Source organism: Delphinus delphis, chromosome 2, assembly GCF_949987515.2.
Source record: "Delphinus delphis chromosome 2, mDelDel1.2, whole genome shotgun sequence".
NCBI lineage: Eukaryota > Metazoa > Chordata > Mammalia > Artiodactyla > Delphinidae > Delphinus > Delphinus delphis.
This window is the reverse complement of record NC_082684.1, coordinates 45790232-45797446: the sequence shown is the minus strand read 5'-3', so window position 1 is coordinate 45797446 and position 7215 is coordinate 45790232.

Below are 7215 nucleotides of genomic sequence, written 5' to 3'. Positions count from 1 at the left end.
TGTACGTGGAGACGCACACATAAAATACATCTTCCCTTCTAGCCTATACTCTGAGAGCAGGGATTTTGATTACTAACCTTTGTGCCTCTGTACCAAGCTCATAGATGATCAATAAAATTTGATCAGTGAATGAAAAACCACCCTCAGAATGGAGCATAGTAGAGACAGAGTACTCTAAGAATCAGATCAATAAAAATTGTGTAGAATTTCTAATCAAGAACATAGGAAATATTTTGATAAAGCTGGAATTTTTAAAATAAATTTATTTATTTTATTTTTGGCTGCGTTGGGTCTTCGTTGCTGCATGCGGACTTTTCTCTAGTTGCGATGAGCCGGGACTACCCTTTGTTGCGTGCATGGGCTTCTCACTGCGGTGGCTTCTCTTGTTGCAGAGCACGGGCTCTAGGCACGTGGGCTTCAGTAGTTGTGGCACGTGAGCTCAGTAGTTGTGGCTCCCGTGACCTAGAGCACAGGCTCAGTAGTTGTGGTGCATGGGCTTAGTTGCTCCGCGGCATGTGGGATCTTCCCAGACCAGGGCTTGAACCCATGTCCCCTTCATTGGCAGGTGGATTCTTAACCACTGCGCCACCAGGGAAGCCCAAAGCTGGAATTTTATATAATGGTTATACTGATATATAATTAATCTAATGATTTATGTTAAGTGAGATAGCCTGTCAAAAACGTTTAGCATAATACCTGCTTAGTAGCTCAAATATTAGCTCTTAATATACTGATATATAATTAATCTAATGATTTATGTTAAGTGAGATAGCCTATCAAAAATGTTTAGCATAATACCTGCTTAGTAGCTCAAATATTAGCTCTTAGTTTTGTTATTAGACAAATATGGACCAAATTGTGTCTGCCTCTCCCCCAAAATTCATATGCTGGAACCCTAATCCATGTAACTGGTGTCCTTGTAAGAAGAGAGAAACACCAGGGATACCTGTGCACAGAGAAAAAGGCCATGTGAGGACACAGTGAGAAAGTGGCCATCTTTAAGCCAAGGAGAAGGGCCTCAGGAGAAAACAGACCTTCTGACACCTTGATCTGGGATTTCCAGCCTCCAGAACTGTGAGAAAATAAATTTCTGTTTTTTAAGGGATTCAGTCTATGGTATGTTGCTATGGAAGCCCTAGGAGGCTAAAATATATGCTTATAAAGAATCTCATCATATGTGGTAGGTGGAATTCTGAGATGGTCCCCAAAATCTCCACCCTCTCCAATTATGCAAACACTAATCTAGGTGCTGCTGTGAAGGGATTTTGCAGGTCTAATTAAGGACCCTAATCAGTCAACTTTAAAAAGAGAGACATTAACCTGAGTGAGCCTGACCTAATCACCTAATCAGGCGAGCCCTTAAAAGGAACTGGGCTCTTCCTGGGGAGAAAGATTCAGAGCTAGAGAAAGAATTACCATGAGGGAGATTCTCCATTGCTGCTTTGGAGATGGATGGGGTTATGTTGCAAGGAAGGTGGGTGACTTGCAGGAGCTGAGAGTGGCCCATAGTTGACACCAGCAAGGAAAGCAAGACCTCAGTCCTGTAGCTGCAAGGATCTGAATTTCGCCAAGAACGAAGAAAGGAGGCCTTAAAAGGAGCTCAGCCTGGCCACTACCTTCATTTCAGCCTTGTAAGCTCTGAGCAGAGAACCCAGTCATGTGGTGCTCAGACTTACAACCTATACAGCTGTGATCTTATAAATAGGTGTTTTGGTTTTTTTTACATCTTTATTAGAGTATAATTGCTTTATAATGGTGTGTTAGTTTCTGCTTTATAACAAAGTGAATCGGTTATACATATACATATGTTCCCATATCTCCTCCCTCTTGCGTCTCCCTCCCTCCCACCCTCCCTATCCCACCCATCGAGGTTGTCACAAAGCACCGAGCTGATCTCCCTGTGCTATGCACGTGGATTCTTCCAACTAGCTATCTATTTTATGTTTGGTAGTGTATATATGTCCATGCCACTCTCTCACTTTGTCACAGCTTACCCTTCCCCCTCCCCATATCCTCAAGTCCATTCTCTAGTAGGTCTGTGTCTTTGTCCCGTCTTACCCATTGGTTCTTCATAACATTTTTTTCCTTAGATTCCATATATATGTGTTAGCATACGGTATTTGCCTTTCTCTTTCTGACTTACTTCACTCTGTATGACAGACTCTAGGTCCATCCACCTCACTACAAATAATTCAATTTCGTTTCTTTTTATGGCTGAGTAATATTCCATTGTATATATGTGCCACATCTTTATCCATTCATCCGATGATGGACACTTTGGTTGTTTCCATCTCCGGGCTATTGTAAATAGAGCTGCAATGAACATTTTGGTACATGACTCTTTTTGAATTATGGTTTTCTCAGGGTATATGCCCAGTAGTGGGATTGCTGGGTCATATGGTAGTTCTATTTGTAGTTTTTTAAGGAACCTCCATACTGTTCTCCATAGTGGCTGTACCAATTCACATTCCCACCAGCAATGAAAGTGTTCCCTTTTCTCCACACCCACTCCAGCATTTATTGTTTCTAGATTTTTTGATGATGGCCATTCTGACTGGAGTGAGATGATATCTCATTATAGTTTTTTTTGCGATACACGGGCCCCTCACTGTTGTGGCCTCTCCCGTTGTGGAACACAGGCTCCGGACGCACAGGCTCAGCGGCCATGGCTCACAGGCCCAGCCGCTCCGTGGCATGTGGGATCTTCCTGGACTGGGGCATGAACCCATGTCCCCTGCATCAGCAGGCGGACTCTCAACCACTGCGCCACCAGGGAAGCCCTCATTGTAGTTTTGATTTGCATTTCTCTAATGATTAATGATGTTGCGCATCCTTTCATGTGTTTGTTGGCAATCTGTATATCTTCTTTGGAGAAATGACTATTTAGGTCTTCTGCCCATTTTTGGATTGGGTTGTTTGTTTTTTTGTTATTGACCTGCATAAGCTGCTTATAAAGTTTGGAGATTAATCCTTTGTCAGTTGCTTCATTTGCAAATATTTTCTCCCATTCTGAGGGTTGTCTTTTGGTCTTGTTTATGGTCTCCTTTGCTGTGCAAAAGCTTTGAAGTTTCATTAGGTCCCATTTGTTTAATTTTGTTTTTATTTCCATTTCTCTAGGAGGTGGGTCAAAAAGGATCTTGCTGTGATTTATGTCATAGAGTGTTCTGCCTGTTTTCCTCTAAAAGTTTGATAGTGTCTGGCCTTACATTTAGGTCTTTAATCCATTTTGAGCTTATTTTTGTGTATGGTGTTAGGGAGTGATTTAATCTCATACTTTTACATGTACCTGTCCAGTTTTCCCAGCACCACTTATTGAAGAGGCTGTCCTTTCTCCACTGTACATTCCTGCCTCCTTTATCAAAGATAAGGTGACCATATGCGCGTGGGTTTATCTCTGGGCTTTCTATCCTGTTCCACTGATCTATATTTCTGTTTTTGTGCCAGTACCATACTGTCTTGATTACTGTAGCTTTGTAGTATAGTCTGAAGTCAGGAAGCCTGATTCCTCCAGCTCTGTTTTTCATTCTCAAGATTGCTTTGGCTATTGGGGCCTTTTGTGTTTCCATACAAATTGTGAAATTTTTTGTTCTAGTTCTGTGAAAAATGCCAGTGGTAGTTTGATAGGGATGGCATTGAATCTGTAGATGCTTTGGGTAGTAGAGTCATTTTCACAATGTTGATTCTTCCAATCCAAGAACATGGTATATCTTTCCATCTATTTGTATCATCTTTAATTTCTTTCATCAGTGTCTTATAATTTTCTGCATACAGGTCTTTTGTCTCCTTAGGTAGGTTTATTCCTAGATATTTTATTCTTTTTGTTGCAATGGTAAATGGGAGTGTTTTCTTGATTTCACTTTCAGATTTTTCATCCTTAGTATATAGGAATGCCAGAGATTTTTGCACATTAATTTTGTATCCTGCTACTTTACCAAATTCATTGATTAGCTCTAGTTGTTTTCTGGTAGCATCTTTAGGATCCTCTATGTATAGTATCATGTCATCTGCAAACAGTGACAGCTTTACTTCTTTTCCGATTTGGATTCGTTTTATTTCCTTTTCTTCTCTGATTGCTGTGGCTAAAACTTCCAAACTATGTTGAATAAGAGTGGTGAGAGTGGGCAACCTTGTCTTGTTCCTGATCTTAGTGGAAATGCTTTCAGTGTTTCACCACTGAGGTTGATGTTGGCTGTGGGTTTGTCATATATGGCCTTTATTATGTTGAGGAACATTCCCTCTATGCCTACTTTCTGCAGGGTTTTTATCATAAATGGGTGTTGAATTTTGTCGAAAGCTTTCTCTGCATCTATTGAGATGATCATATGGTTTTTCTCCTTTAATTTGTTAATATGGTGTATCACGTTGATTGATTTGCGTATATTGAAGAATCCTTGCATTCCTGGAATAAACCCCACTTGATCATGGTGTATGATCCTTTTAATGTGCTATTGGATTTTGTTTGCTAGTATTTTGTTGAGGATTTTTGCATCTACGTTCATCAGTGATATTGGCTTGTAGTATTCTTTCTTTGTGACATCCTTGTCTGGTTTTGGTATCAGGGTGATGGTGGCATCGTAGAATGAGTTTGGGAGTATTCCTCCCCTGCTATATTTTGGAAGAGTTTGAGAAGGATAGGTGTTAGCTCTTCTCTAAATGTTTGATAGAATTCACCTGTGAAGCCATCTGGTCCTGGACTTTTGTTTCTTTGGAAGATTTTTAATCACAGTTTCAATTTCAGTGCTTGTGATTGGTCTGTTCATATTTTCTATTTCTTCCTGATTCAGTCTTGGCAGGTTGTGCATTTCTAAGAATTTGTCCATTTCTTCCAGGTTGTCCATTTTATTGGCATAGAGTTGCTTGCAGTAATCTCTCATGATCTTTTGTATTTCTGCGGTGTCAGTTGTTACTTCTCCTTTTTCATTTCTAATTCTATTGATTTGAGTCTTCTCCCTTTTTTTCTTGAGGAGGCTGGCTAATGGTTTATCAATTTTTCTTTATCTTCTCAAAGAACCAGCTTTTAGTTTTATTGATGTTTGCTCTCGTTTCCTTCATTTCTTTTTCATTTATTTCTGATCTGATCTTTATGATTTCTTTCCTTCTGCTAACTTCGGGGTTTTTTTGTTCTTCTTTCTCTAATTGCTTTAGGTGCAAGGTTAGGTTGTTTATTCGAGATGTTTCCTGTTTCTTAAGGCAGGATTGTATTGCTATAAACTTCCCTCTTAGAACTGCTTTTGCTGCATCCCATAGGTTTTGGGTCGTCATGTCTCCATTGTCATTTGTTTCTAGGTGTTTTTTGATTTCCTCTTTGATTTCTTCAGTGATCACTTCGTTATTAAGTAGTGTATTGTTTAGCCTCCATGTGTTTGTAGTTTTTACAGATCTTTTCCTGTAATTGATATCTAGTCTCATGGTGTTGTGGTCGGAAAAGATACTTGATAGAATTGCAATTTTCTTAAATTTACCAAGCCTTGATTTGTGACCCAAGATATGATCTATCCTGGAGAATGTTCCATGAGCGCTTGAGAAAAATGTATTCTGTTGTTTTCAGATGGAATGTCCTATAAATATCAATTAAGTCATTCTTGTTTAATGTATCGTTTAAAGCTGTGTTTCCTTATTTATTTTCTTTCTTTCTTTTTTTTTTTTTTTGCTGTACGTGGGCTTCTCACTGTTGTGGCCTCTCCCATTACGGAGCACAGGCTCCGGACGCGCAGGCTAAGCAGCCATGGCTCACGGGCCCAGCCGCTCTGTGGCATGTGGGATCTTCCCGGACTGGGGCACGAACTCGTGTCCCCTGCATCGGGAGGTGGACTCTCAAGCACTGTGCCACCAGGGAAGCCCTTATTTTCATTTTGGATGATCTGTCCGTTGGTGAAAGTGGGGTGTTAAAGTCCCCTACTATGAATGTGTACTGTCGATTTCCCCTTTTATGGCTGTTAGTATTTGCCTTATGTATTGAGGTGCTCCTATGTTGGGTGCATAAATATTTACAATTGTTATATCTTCTTCTTGGATCGATCCCTTGATCATTATGTAGTGTCCTTCTTTGTCTCTTCTAATAGTCTTTATTTTAAAGTCTATTTTGTCTGATATGAGAATTGCTACTCCAGCTTTCTTTTGGTTTCCATTCGCATGGAATATCTTTTTCCATCCCCTTACTTTCAGTCTGTATGTATCTCTAGGTCTGAAGTGGGTCTCTTGTAGACAGCATATATATGGGTCTTGGTTTTGTATCCATTCAGCCAGTCTGTGTCTTTTGGTGGGAGCATTTAATCCATTTACATTTAAGGTAATTATTGATATGTATGTTCCTATTCCCATTTTCTTAATTGTTTTGGGTTTGTTATTGTAGGTCTTTTCCTTCTCTTGTGTTTCTTGCCTAGAGAAGTTCCTTTAGCATTTGTTGTGAAGCTGGTTTGGTGGTGCTGAACTCTCTCAGCTTTTGCTTGTCTGTAAAGGTTTTAATTTCTCCATCAAATCTGAATGAGATCCTTGCTGGATAGAGTAATCTTGGTTGTAGGTTTTTCTCCTTCATCACTTTAAATATGTCCTGCCAGTCACTTCTGGCTTGCAGAGTTTCTGCTGAAAGATCAGCTGTTAACCTTATGGGGATTCCCTTGTGTGTTATTTGTTGTTTTTCCCTTGCTGCTTTTAATATGCTTTCTTTGTATTTAATTTTTGACAGTTTGATTAATATGTGTCTTGGCATATTTTTCCTTGGATTTATCTTGTATGGGACTCTCTGTGCTTCCTGGACTTGATTAACTATTTCCTTTCCCATATTAGGGAAGTTTTCAACTATAATCTCTTCAAATATTTTCTCAGTCCCTTTCTTTTGCTCTTCTTCTTCTGGAACCCCTATAATTCGAATGTTGGTTTGTTTAATATTGTCCCAGAGGTGTCTGAGACTGTCCTCAGTTCTTTTCATTCTTTTTTCTTTATTCTGCTCTGCAGTAGTTATTTCCACTATTTTATCTTCCAGGTCACTTATCCGTTCTTCTGCCTCAGTTATTCTGCTATTGATCCCTTCTAGAGTATTTTAAATTTCATTTATTGTGTGTTCATCGTTGCTAGTTGCATCTTTAGTTCTTCTAGGTCCTTGTTAAATGTTTCTTGCATTTTGTCTATTCTATTTCCAAGATTTTGGATCATCTTTACTACCATTATTCTGAATTCTTTTTCAGGTAGACTGCCTATTTCCTCTTCATTTTTTAG